Source organism: Mauremys mutica, chromosome 3 (assembly GCF_020497125.1).
Source record: "Mauremys mutica isolate MM-2020 ecotype Southern chromosome 3, ASM2049712v1, whole genome shotgun sequence".
Classification (NCBI taxonomy): Eukaryota; Metazoa; Chordata; order Testudines; family Geoemydidae; genus Mauremys; species Mauremys mutica.
In genome coordinates, this window is record NC_059074.1 from 80,974,224 (window position 1) to 80,988,657 (window position 14,434).

The 14,434-nt window shown below is 41.5% G+C and overlaps 1 protein-coding gene across 1 annotated transcript in view; it reads right to left on the bottom strand.

Annotated features, from left to right (window-relative positions):
* Positions 1-14,434, bottom strand: part of LOC123366132 (prolyl endopeptidase) — a 167,110-nt gene that overhangs the window by 40,796 nt on the left and 111,880 nt on the right. The gene's annotated exons all lie outside the window — the stretch shown is intronic.

Here is a 14,434-nt window from a genome sequence, read left to right on the forward strand (position 1 = left end):
ATTATCCTATGGTTTTGACTCATTTACTGTAATCACCGTACAATTACATTATTGCTAAAGCCACCAACTGAATTTCAGGGCTCTTGTACACATTGGACCCCTACACAATTGTGACTTACTCTTTCATGGCCATCATGCATTTTTCCTATTTAGGAGCCTATGGCTAAGGATATGATTTGATCATGGATGTCACGGATTCTGAGACTAACAGCTCTCTGTGACTTTCAGCCCCGCCCCGCAGCAGGGCACAGCCCTGGTGTGATCATATCCTGATTTTGTACATTTTTACCATGACTGCCCCATGAATTTTGCCTAATTTTACTGTGACAAAATCGCATCCATACCTCTGGTTGATTCGGGCACTGGAATTATTCCAATTTTATCCTCTCTCAGCTGCTGTAATTATAATTACCTTAAACACCATTTTATCAGCTGCATGTCAGACCCCAATCATTTACTGATTACTACCGAAGTGTGTGTTTAGAGGCCTTTAGAAGGTTTGTAGCTCTGCACCTGAAGCAAATTAATAAACCAAACCAACCACCTTTGAGCAATGTTTATTTTGAAGGCTCTGGTAGGCTACTCGAATATCCTGCTATATCAGAAATTCTGTACACTACCATAGTGGTTTAAATTGGGTACGGTACTGTGGAGAAGCTTGCAATCCCTTCTACCCATAATAATTAACAGATGCCCTAGAGTGGGAGACTCAGAGTCAAATATGGCAATGACACCAGCAACAGACAACTGCTAGAATACTGTGTCCAGTTCTGATGTCCGACTGTTCCAGAAGGATGTTGATAAACTGGAGAGGGTTCAGAGAAGAGCCATGAGAATAATTAAAGGATTAGAAAGCCTGCCTCACAGTGACAGACTCAAAGAGCTCAATCTGTTTAGCTTAACAAAGAGAAGGTGACCAGTCTGTAAGTACCAACAGGGGGAACAAGTATTTAATGATGGGCTATTCAATCTAGGAGAAAAAGTAACACCACAATCCAATGGCTGGAAGCTGAAGCTAGACAAATTCAGACTGGGAATAAGGTGTACATTTTTAACAGGGAGAGTAATTAACTTTTGGAACAATTTACCAAGGATTGTGGTGGTTCTCTGTCACTGACAATTTTTAAATCAAGAGTTGATGTTTTTCTAATAGATCTGCTCTAGGAATTATTTTGGGGAAGTTCTATGGCCTGTGTGAGACAGGAGGTCAGAGTAAATGATCATAATGGTCCCTTGTGGCCTTGCAATCTATGAACAGCATTTTGATGCTGTCCTGAAGCAGTAAAGAAAGGGGAGAAATCTCAAACTTTTTGGAAGGGTCAGGAAAGAGAACAAGTGTTCCCCCCCTTTCCTCTCTTCTTCTATTCTCACTAAAACCAGTATCTATTAAAGAGAGAAGACACCTAGAAATAGTTTTTATGCATTGGCGTAAAATGGCCAGAAATTGAGATATAAGCAAGAAATCCAGTGTGCAGTGGAAGAAAAAGCTTGGGAAAGGAAACAGAAAATTGCTATCTTTCACTGGATTGGCAACCAAAGAAACCCCAAAATACTTATTTCTCCCTTAAAATTCTGGAATACACATTGGTCCCTTCTAACCTCAAACAAGTTTAGAAACTGTTTACATTGAGTATTATTCAGCATTCAAGAGAGACTTCCATATCAATTACACAATAAATAGCATATGCCCATTAATGCAGGGAACTCACTGTATTATGCAAGCTTGGGAAAAACACAAGAAATGTGAGATTCATTGCCAAACACAATTGCTGTTGCTCTCCAAATCAGATGTAATTTGAGAACCATAAGCTTTCTGAGTCTATTGCTGTAAGAGACATAATAGACTTTTCTGTGTATATTACTCTTCACTGATTCTTTGGGGACCTAACATTACTTAATACTATTCAGTAGATTTGTACAACACCTTTAATGTAGCACTAAAAAAAGTCAATAAACTCAGCATCAGCCTTCCAAAGAGGCTGGATGGGTCAAGGGATTGGTAATACGGTGCCTTTCCCTTCTACAGCAGTGGTTTGAATTTGGCTCATGTCAGTGATAACTGACAACTGGAGCCATCTAAAGACCTTTTGCCAGCTGTGCAAAATAAGGCTGGAGATCTCAGTCCTGCAGAGGGATGTCACAAAATTGTTGTAGCAATTTAACACCATTGTTGGTAGGCTCAGCAGAGAAATGAATGGGCAGGGGGACTGACCAATTCCCACATTCATAAAAGTAATCCCTTCCTGAACAAATCTGGCATGCAAGCACAGGGAAGTTTTATATTTTGATTTGATTTATTGATCCAAATAAAATATAGACAAACATGGACAGAAGAAACAGTAACATATTTTGCCAGTTATCATTTATCTCTTTCATTGCAAGAAATACTGACAGCAGTCCTGACCTTTCAGTCCTTACTTTAGTAAAACTCTGATTTCAATAGCAGTACGGAAGGACTGAAGAATCATCATAAGAACGGCCATACTGAGTCAGACCAAAGATCTACCTAGCCCAGTATCCTGTCTTCCGACAGTGGCCAATGCCAGGTGCTTCAGAAGGAATGAACCGAACAGGTAATCATCAAGTGATCAGTTCAAGAAAAAATGCAATGTTATTTTGTTTGTTTGTTTTGTTGGAACTGCTTATGTGCCTGATCATGCCCCACAGAAGACAATGGGAGCTCTTTCATTAACTTCAGTGGGCAAAGGATTGAGCTCTATATTTGTGAAATGTTACTGCTCATCTAAATTATGTAAAGCACATCCAGATACTATAGTGACTGAATGTTAATATTTTACATTAGAGATAATTGCTTTTATATTGGTACTGAAATATTATGCTATGCTGATTGTAGAACAGACTTTATAATAATTGGTTAGATTGCAATTTTACTTTTAAACACATTTTGGAGACTCATTTTGCTAAATTAATACAAAGAGAAGCAGCATAGTCTTGTTGTCAAAACAGTGAACCGGAGGTCAGGAGACCAGGGCTCAATTCCTAGTTCAGCCACTGATCACTGTGATGTGTGTCACAACTGATCAATGCCTTTGTTTCTCCATCTATAAAATTAAGTTAATCATACTTCTCTACCTTTGGGAAGTACTTTGGGATCGTCAGAGAAAAGAATGAAAGTTGGGAGAAAATACCACTGAGAGAAGATGAAATTATTCCCTGTTTTGTGACCAAGGAAATTAAGTCAATTAGTAATGTGTTAATGGTTAAGTACTGGAGGGAAAAAAAAATCAAACTTAGGGATGAGTGTTTATGAGAAGGAAGGAAAAAGTATTCAGTAATTGCTTTAGAAAGTTGACAAGAAGGAAACTCTTATTTGTAATGAAGACGTTTCTCATTTTAATCTGTCTCTATCCATAACCAACCCCCACCCCATCCCACTGAGATACTTGGGTCTTAAATACACACTGTCTTTAAAAACAAGGGGGGGTGGGGAGTTCCAATGGCTTATGTTTCTTCCTGAGAGCAAAACTGTATTCACCCATTTACTGTAAAACTATTTTTTTTGCCAGTAGTTATGTAGTTGTTTAAGATATTTGAGGATGTAAAAGCAATCCTTTAAACTCTTATTAAAATTGATTTAAGTGCTAGTTCCTAGTCACTCTTACATGTAGTAAGTGATTCACATATGCTAGGATCAATGGTTATGGATTAGAACAGATCTATATTATTTTAGCTCTCTGTTTTGGGAGGCTCTAAGTGAAACAAAGGCCCTTAAATTGGGATCGAATACACCACCTCAATATTCCTCTTAATTAGCAGTCGGAATAAAAAGTAAAGAGTAGTGTAAAGCAAAAAGTTTTAAAAGTGAAAGTAAAAAAGGAGAATGTATTTCTCTTGGCCTTAGCTAGACTACTAAGCAGCTCTGTATCACCACCCCTTTGGACTGAAAAAAATGAATATTTATTGTAAGACCTTGTGTCTGAGGATTCACCCGCCCGCTCTATAGGCGCCTCATTTCCCTGCATCTTCAACAGAAAGGAAACACTATAATTATGAGGCTGGGATTGGTGAACCCCATAGGCTATGTAGTAGTCCAGGTGACTGGGAGATTAGTATTTTAATACTAGTTTCAGATGTAGGCATGGTGTGGTGTTGTGCAAACTCCCACTTATAGTTGTGCTATGCACACCTCAGTCCTGACCCACAGCATTACCACTATTCCATTTCCTATTGAGCAAACGCTGCCAATCATTTGTTTTCTGACACAAACAGAGGTTAGGATGAGAGACTACCATAACCACCTTAATTTGGGACCTCAACCTGCATTTGAACTCTAGAGGTGAAAACTAGAGCAATAACCCACTGTGCCATACACCAAACAAGAACAAGGCGATCTAGCTACTAGTCTAGATATTTAGAGAGTGCCAACATCAACTAGGATTTCTACTGTTAATTATTCAAAGTATGTGACATGGAGCTGCTCTAACCCTTGACAATTATTACAAGGACATCCAGCTACCTCTCATCTAATTAGGTGTCTGGAATCCAAAGCCCAAGAACAGTGTGAGATCACTAAACAAAATCCTCCATTTAGTTTTATGGATGCTTTTCTAGAAGTTTCTTTCTAGTTTTACAATTCTTCATATTGAGGGAACCTCTCTTAAAAGGAGATCAGAGTGGCTACACTTTCACTTTTTAAAATACTTCTCTAGAGCTTGAAAAAAAAATACAGGATTCTAAAATTGGATGCATTTTGAGTTGCACTTCTCCACTGAGCTGCAATTAGAGAAAGCGATGGCAGATTAAAGTGGCATTTGCCATATTCCCATGTTAGCAGAGTAAGAAGTTACTACCCGTACTGAATTCAGAAGGCATGTAGCCAATAGTGCCAGAGTTGTCAAAATGAATTTGTTAATGTCCTCCAGAGCAGGACTGTTTGTTGTCTTGGTGCCAACAATACAGTCACTGCCAAACTACAAGAAGAGATGAGAGCTGAACCCGTCTGTGCTCTTCTTGGAATTCTAACGGAAACTGAAGCAACTAAAATAGCAACATTCCCTATGCATGCAACTGGATGGGGGCACGATGCTGCCATACTGGGGCAGGCATTAAATAACTATCAATTTTTACACAAAACAAAGGTTGGCTAAATGTTTTATCTTTCTGAATTGGGAAGCCAGGAGGAACTAAAAATAGTAAAACTGAAGGAGACAGGAACAACTGACTTGTTTTGCCCTTTCTAATATTAAGATGTGTGCCTTTACAATGAGATCGTGAGGAATCAAACACTCCAAGCATCCACAGAACCAATATGGTATAATAATATGGTATAATTCTTCAAAATTCATCATTCTTTACCCAGGCCTTTAAAAGCTCCAGCTTTAAAAGCGCTTTCATGTTAAGGAGAAGGGGGAATGGGGAAGAGGATGGAAAATAGTACAGAGTAATTTATTTACTGAGGAAAGAAAGAGGAGAGAGTGTTCTTTAATTTTGCTTCCTAACACGACACTCATCTGAAGAATGTGCCTTTTGTCTGTTATACTGAGGGTGTTACATCTTAGCTGAGATGACAGAGCCATTGAAAGTTCTCTCTAAACACCAGGGAACCATTCATCTGTGCTAAGGAAAAGACAAGAAATAACAATAAGTCCTTCTTCACATCCACTTTAAAAAATTATAACTGAAGCTCATATTTTGCTAGGCAGATCTAAAAAGATAAGGACATCCACAGGACACCAACCAAGGTGGCCAGGGGCATAGGCAGGAATACAAATTTGACTGCTTTTGGAGGGGCACTTTCTGTGCCCCTGCTGCAGCCCCAGGGCCAGAAGAGCTCCCTCGATCTCCCCAACTGTGTCCCCGGAGCTGGAGGAGTTCTGTGCCCACACTGATTACTGGGGCCCCCTTCTGCACACCCCTGAATAAGGGTGTTTTAAAAAATTTTAATGAGTAAATTTAATGTTAATAAATTAATGTAATAATAGTAATGGAAAGATCCAGGAATAGTGTTGGCAGGTGTTGTGCACAAGTTTCTCCGACAACTCTGCCAATCAACCTCAATTCTGATTCATCTTCTTAGTTTTAAACTTCCCTGAAGCACCGACACCGATTATGCCGACCTGTATGGTGTAGATAAATCTCTGTGAAGAACTGGAATGACAGTAAGCTCATTCTCATTTGTTAACTACCCATAATTTGAACCCAGGTCTCCTCAGGTGGCTGAACAATTAAATAACTCATAGTGCTACTTAGTTCCTATAAAGATAGGTTTTATAAAAGACACAGGATACAATTAATCCTGCTCTCCCTCCACCTGGCCATTTACTGATACAATGTAAAAAATGGCAGCTGCTTTTAAATGAAACTAGGTTATACCATGAATTTCAGAGCTCTTTTACAAGACAGTAGCTAAACAAAGTACAACCCTTGCTAAGCACATATACTCTTTTGCAATCTTGAACTATTTAAAACACATTAGAAGATATTAAAAGAATGGCAAAGGGATCCAAACAACTTGTTTCGTGATTACAATTTCAACACCTGCAATCTTGCATGCCAGCATAAAAGTAGGTTAATTCAGAGACAGGACAGCAGCCTGTTTATCAATGATTAAGTGTCACCATGAGGTGTAACAAGAAGCACATTAGAACTCAGTTGGCAAGTTCATAAAGATAAAATTCATGACCTTTAGTTCAAGGAGCATTTGAGTTATTATAAATTTTACTTATAAGTTGCTCAGTTAAACAAAATTGTGCCAATGTTTCTCTTCATAAATCCATTACTCTCTACTACTCCCTGTAAAATATCACATGATGAAATTATCCAGAGAATCAAAACTCCTTTCCACCTATCAGGAAACATTATTTAGTTAAAGATTAACAACACTATTTAATACATACTTTAGCCAAAGGATACAAGGTACATTTTTGATATGTTGCATGGGGATTTAGCAGTGGGATTTTTTTTTTTTTAAAGGTCATATAGAGTCTTGCACTAAAAATCCATGCAATGCTGAAAACGTGCCCAAAAGAGCAGAGATTTGGCACTTTGACCATTTCAGTTTAGGTTAACACACACACATGCGCACGCACACACACACAAACATTCATTTCTAATACTTTTGCTCAGAGACTACTAGAGAACAACTCTCATGAAAGTTTCATATGTGTTATGTAAATAAATCTAGGAAACCCCCAGATGTGTGTGTATTCATTCTGTTCATTCAAGTGGAAGAGAATAAATGTAGAAAGCTTTGTACGGGATATTCCTTTCATCTGTATCTTATTAAGAAAGGACATCCCTCAGAGCAGAATCAAATTTGCCTTGGTCCAATAAGAAAAAAAAAAAAGCAAGCTCTGTTTTCTCCCTTTCAGCACTCAGCAATTTTGATATAAATCACAACAATGAAACTGAGGTTCTTATACAATGTTTTTTCTTGCATCCATTTTCAGTTTATTGTTTTCAATTGCCTGAATTGTGGCCAGGACTCTGGAGTGGTGCAGAAGTAAAAGGAGGAAAAAGGTTATCATTTAGATTTACACACATACACACGCAGATTCCTTGTGGGAGGGGAATGCAACCTTTGTGGAGCATCTACTCTCTTCCCCTCCCCCCGCCCCATGCAAGTGGGTGGGGAGTAGGCAAGGAATGGGGTGGAACCTTGGTTTAGCTCCACAATACACCCAGTGGTGTAGCTCCACCCCCATCTTGGAGAGCATACAAAACTCGGGTAGCCCTGACACACCATGCTCCCTTTCCTGGAGTAGAAGCAGAGATGGGCTGGGTGGACAACTGTGATTTAGGCAGCTTTAGGGTCATTGCAGCAATACTTTGACACTAACGCAGGGCTTATGGCAAAGCTGTGATTGAACTCAATGCAATTCAAGTATATAGGTGTCATTTTAAAGGAGCAATTTCAAATGAATTTGGGATTTAAATGTACAATAAACTGGCCAGATCAAAGGTATGAAATCTCGCTTCTCTAATGCTGGAGTCTCCTCAAATCTCAAATACAAGGAAGCGTACACAAAGAGGATGGTATAGGAAGTGGCATGCGTGTCTCAGGATTGTGACCTTCCAAGTCAGCAAAACATAATATCCCACTGCGCAAGGGCACCACTCTGTTATCACAGGTGCTGTATTTGGGGTGTGCAAGGTTCCAAGGACTGTCTCCCCACCCCACGAAGCCGACGAAGTGGGTGTTCACCCAGGAAAGCTCATGCTCCAATACGTCTGTTAGTCTATAAGGTGCCACAGGACTCTCTGCTGCTTTTCCCCACCCCATGTCATTAAGGATCCAAGGGCACTTATCAGAATTATAATGCTGTAGTAGTAATTGATGTGTTATAGCTAAACTCAGCATTGCTAATCAAATTCTAGCTGTAGGGAAAATGGATGGTTATTTTTCTTGCTTTAAAAACACATGGAGCATTGCTGAAAGTGAATCACTGTTCCATCACTAAAGCAATGTAAAGATAGCAGCTTCTCAGTGGTGGGGAAAATAATCCCTTTCTATATACAACCAAAAAACTTGGGATCCTTCTGGATGAGAAGAACTCTCTTAAGGAATTTATTTTTAATTATTAGCCTAATTTAATAAATAACTGATTTATATGTAAAAGTGGCTTTTGATTCCACAATTGTTTCTCATATAAAACATTTGATTTGCCAGTAAAATACAATATTCCTAATTTACAGTAATTATTTCTAAACCTCTTTTTAATTATATTTATTATATTGGATTTTAATTCCATTATTGTTATCTCACTGAACTTGATAGGGGGCAGAGATAGCTCAGTGGTTTGAGCATTGGCCTGCTAAACCCAGGGTTGTAAGTTCAATCCTTGAGGGGGCCACTTAGGGATCTGGGGCAAAAAATCAGTCCTTGGTCCTGCTAGTGAAGGCAGGTGGGGCTGGACTCGACTCAATGACCTTTCAAAGTCCCTTCCAGTTCTAGGAGATAGGTATATCTCCTATTATTATTAGTTATATAATAATGTTCTCTCTCAAAGAGAATGCTGTTTTCTTCCTTCAACTCCATATCCTCTGAAGTTTGTTATATATACATAAAATAAAATAGAGAAAGAAGAAGTAGCCTCCCTAATGAATTCAAGCCAAGAGATAAATGTTCGATGATTGCATCTTTGGCAAACTGGCCTTTGCAAAGCTTATCTTTCTATCTATGGAAGCAAGAGATGAATGAGGCTATTTGCAACAGCTTTGTGCGTATATTAAATTGTGTTATGTAACCTATCACTTAAATCAGCATCTGTGCCAGATGACTGGAGGATAGCTAATGGAACGCTGATTTTTTAAAAAGGCTCCAGAGGCAATCCTGGCAATTACAGGCCACCAAGCCTAATTTCAGTACCAGGCAAACTGGTTGAAACTATAGTAAAGAACAGAATTATCTGGCACATAGATGAAAAAACAGTTACTAATCTTCTGCGACTGTTTTTCTTTAAGATATGTTGTTCATGTCCATTCCATGTTAGGTGTGTGTACACCACGTGCATCGTTGCCAGAGATTTTTCCCTCAGTGGTATCTGTCAGGCCGGCTCTAGTGCCCTCTGGAGCCATGACGCTCATGCGCAGGTATAAGGAGCACTGCCGGCCACGCACTCTCTAAGGTCTTTCTTGCTGGACAACTCTGACAGAGAGGTAGGAAGGTGGGTCGTGGAAAGGATTTGAGCAACACATCTTGAAGAACAATAGTTATGGAAGGTTAGTAACCACTTCTTCGAATGCTTGCTCATGTCCACGTTTGGTGATTCACGAGCAGTACCTCAGGAGGTGGGCTCAGAGTTCATGAACATGCTGACTGCAACACTGCTCTTCCGAACCTGGCGTCACCTCGAGCCTGTTGGCTGATGACATAGCGGGATGCAAAGGCCACACCGGGGCTATGTGAATAACTCTTGCTTTGTCCTGCTTGATTTTCAGGAGGACCTTGTGAACAAGAGGGATCAGGAGAAAAGCGTAAAGCAGGGGTCCTGACCAGGGGAGAAGAAAGGTGTCAGACAGGGAGCCCAGAAAGTGAGCAAAACTCACGGCACTTCCTGTTCTGCTTGGTCGCGAACAGGTCTACCTGGGGAGACCCCCACCTTTGAGGAATGAACCTGGCGATTTCCAGGTGAAGGGACCACCTCCGGGTGAAGGGAAAAGGATCTGCTGAGGTGATCTGCCAGTTCATTCTGGGCTCCTGGGAGATTTGTTGCCTCCAGGTGGATGGAATGTTTCACGCAGAATTCCCACAGATGGATGTCCTCCTGACACAGGTTAGAGGATCAAGCACCTCCCTGTTCGTTGATACAGAACATGGCTGTGGTATTGTTTGTGAGAACTTGCACCACCTTGCCTGAGATCTGAGGGAGGAACACTTGGCAAGCTCAACATACAGCCCTGAATTCCCTGACCAATATGCCCTGAGTCCTGAGACAGTCAAGATGGGCTCCCCAATCTACATCTGATGCATCCAAGACTAGGAAGACTGATGGCTGAGGGGCAAAAAAGGGTACCCCCATCATTACTGACCCCATGTCCTTCCACCAGTCCAGAGAGGTGAGGACCAGGGTAGGAATAGTGAGCACTGAGTCCAAGCAGTGTCTGTTTGGGGAGTAAAATGACACTAGCCACGGGTTCAAGGGCCTGAGACGCAGCCTTGCATACCGAACCACGTAAGTACATGTGGCCATGTGCCCCAGCAGCTTGAGGCAAACTCAGGCAGTCATAATTGGGTGTACCATAACCATGGTCTGACATATAGTCTGAAATTGGGCCTCCGGAAGGAAGGCTCTAGCCTGGGTCAAGTTGAACACTACCCCAATAAATTCTATTCTCTGAACTGGAACAAGAGCTGACTTTTCCTCGTTTATCAACAGGCCCAATGCCTGGAAGGTGTCTAGATCATGCTGATGCTGTTCCACACATAAGTCTCTAATTGACCTTGGATCAGCAAGTCGTTGAGGTACAGGTAGACCTGGATGCCTTGCCGTCTGAGGAAGGGCTCCTACTACCGCCATACACTTTGTGAAAACCCAAGAGGCTGCTGAGAGGCTGAAGGGAAGAGTGATGAACTGGTAATTGCATTGATTCACAATAAATCTGGGAAATCTTCTGTGGTCACAAAAGACAGAAATGTGAAAGTATGCGTCCTTTAACTCAAGGGCAGCATACCAGTCCCCTGAAGCCAGGGAGGGAATGATGGAGGCTAGGGAGACCACGCAGAACCTCCTTGAGTTATCTTGAGATATCTAGTTCCTTGAAATATCTAGTTTCTTGAGATATTTAGTTCCTATGAGAAGTTCCTTGAGATATCTATTGAGGCAACGTAGATCCAGAATGGGGCAGAGGCCTCCCTTGGCCTTCAGGATTAGGAAATATAGAGAGTACAACCCCTTCCCTCTCAAGCCTTGAGGAACCTCCACCACAGCCCCGATGCATAAGAGGGATTGCTCCTCCTGGGCAAGGAGTTGCTCGTGAGAAGGGTCCCTAAAGAGGGACAGGGATGGGGTATGTGAGGGATGGATAAAAACTGAAGGATATAGACAACTGTCACTGTACTTAGCACCCAGTGGCCCCATGTTATGCAGGACCATGCCTGGCTGAAATGGGACAGATGGTCCAAAAAATAAAGGGCAGGCAGGATCTGAAGTGGGAACTAGTATAGCACCTTTGGGTGTACCTTCAAAAGGCCTGCTTGGGCCCGCCAGAGTACCTATCAGACTCTGGCTAGAAGGTTGAGGTGGACGGGAGCGGCTGATGCCATTTATAACTTCTGCCTTCCCTTTTGTAGGGCTTCTGTCGCGGAGAGGGCGCCGAGAAATGAGGTGGCTGTTGGGGCCCAAAGTGCTTCCTGGAAGCAGACAGAGCATAGAGGCCCAATGGCCTGAAGGTGACTCTAGAGTCCTTCAGGCTGTGAAGTCTTGTGTCTTTCTGTTCCAAAAATAGTGAGGAGCCTTCAAAGGAGAGGTCCTGGATGGACTCTTGGACCTCATGAGGAAGTCCCGAGGACTGGAGCCAAGAACACCACCTCATGGTGACAGCAGAGGCTACTGTCCTTGCTGCTGCGTTGGCTGCATCGAGAGTTACCTGGAGAGAGGTCTTGGCCACATTCTTACCCTCCTCCAAGAGGGCAGCGAATTCCTGCCTTGACTCTTGAGGCAGAGAGTCTTTGAAATTTGAGAGAGTCCCACAGATTGTAAGCGTATCTCCCCAGCAAAGCTTGCTGGTTGGAGATACACAGTTGAAGGCTACCTGGTGAATAAACCTGGTAAGAGAAACAACGAGGAGTCCGATGGCACCTTAAAGACTAACAGATTTATTTGGGCATAAGCTTTTGTGGGTAAAAAACCCACTTCTTCAGATGCATAAATTACAGAAACAGACAAATATACTGGCACATTGAGAGAAGGGAGTTACCTTACAAGTGGAGAACCAGTGTTGACAAGGCCAATTCAGTCAGGGTGGATGTGGTCCACTCCCAATAATTGATGAGGAGAAGGAAAACCAAGAGAGGGAAATACCAAGAGAGGGAAAATTGCTTTTGTAGTGAGCCAGCCACTCCCAGTCCCTATTCAAGCCCAAATTAATGGTGTAAAGTTTGCAAATGAATTGTACTTCTGCAGTTTCTTTTTTAAGTCTGTTTTTGGAGATTTTTGTTGAAGGATAGTTACTTTTACATCTGTTATTGAATGTCCAGGGAGACTGAAGTTTTCTCCTACTGGCTTTTGTAGGTTATCATTCCTGATGTCTGATTTGTGTCCATTTATTCTTTTACATAGAGACTGTCCAGTTTGGCCAATGTACATGGCAGAGGGGCATTGCTGGCACATGATGGCATATATCACATTAGCAGATGAGCCCCTGATGGTGTGGCTGATGTGGTTGGGTCCAATGATGTTATTGCTAGAGTAGATATGGGGACACAGTAGGCAATGGGGTTTGTTACAGGGATTAGTTCCTGGGTAAGTGTTTCTGTGGTGTGGTGTGTAGTTGCTGGTGAGTATTTCCTTCAGGTTGGGGGGCTGTCTGTAAGTGAGGATTGGCCTGTCTCCCAAGGTCTATGAGAGTGAGGGATCATTTTCCAGGGTAGGTTGTAGATTGTTGATGATGTGCTGGAGAGGTTTTAGCTGGGGGCTGTACGTGATGGCCAATGGTGTTCTGTTATTTTCTTTGTTGGGCCTGTCCAGTAGTAGGTGACTTCTGGGTACCCGCCTCACTTTGTCAATCTGTTTCCTCATTTTCCCAGGTCCCTCAGCAAAGGCTCTTAAGCAAAGTAAGCAGTCACAGGACAAGAGGGAAGGTCTTCTCATGGATCAGTGACTTGTTAAAAGGTGAGAAACAAAGGGTAGGAATAAATGGTCAGTTTTCACAGTGGAAAGAGATAAATAGTGGATTCCACTAAGGATCTGTACTGAGACATGTGGTATTCAACATATTAATAAATGATCTGGAAAAGGAGATGAACAGTGACGTTGAAAAGTTTGCAGATGATACTAAATTATTTAAAATTGTTAAGTCCAAAGCTGACTGCAAAGAGTTATAACGGAATCTCACAAAACTTAGTGAATGAGCAATAAAATGGCAGATGAAATTTAATTTTGATAAGTGAAAAGTAACGCACATTAGAAAAAATAATCCTGACTATACATACAAAACAATGGGATCTAAATTAGCTGTTACCATTCCAAAAAGAGATCTTGGAATCATTGCAGATAGTTCTCTAAAAACATCTGCTCAATGTGTGGCAGCAGTCAAAAAAGCTAACAGAATGTTAGCAATGATTAAGAAAAAGAGGTAAGACAGAAAAGAATGCTACTGTATAAATCCATGGTACGCCCACATCTTGAATATTACATGCAGTTCTGGTCACCCCATCTCAGGAAAGATATATTAGTATGGAAAAAGGACAGAGAAGGGCAACAAAACTGATTAGGGGTATGGAACAGCTTCCACATGAGGAAAGATTAAAAAGACTTGGACTGTTCAGCTTAAAAAAAGAGATAACTAATGTGGGGGGGTGGTGGGGGAGATGATAGAGATCTACAGAATCATGAATGGTATGGGGAATGCAAGTAAGGAAATGTTTTCCTTCATATAACACAAGAACTAGAATTAATAGGCAGCAGGTTTAAAACAAACATAAGGAAGTACTTCTTCACACAACACACAGTCAACCTGTGGAACTTGTTGGCAGGGGATGTTGTGAAGGCCAAAAGAATAACTGGGTTCAAAAAAAGAACTAGATAAGTTAATGGAAGATGGATCCATCAATAGCTTTTAGCCAAGATGGTCAGGGATGCAACCTCATGCTCTGGGTGTCCCTAAACCGCAAAATGCCAGAAGCTGGGACTGGACAACAGGGGATGGATCACTAGATAACTGCCCTGTTCTGTTCAGTCACTCTGAAGCATCTGGCACTGGACACAGTCAGACAGGTTACTGGTTTAGATGGACCATCTGGCTTGGAATAGCC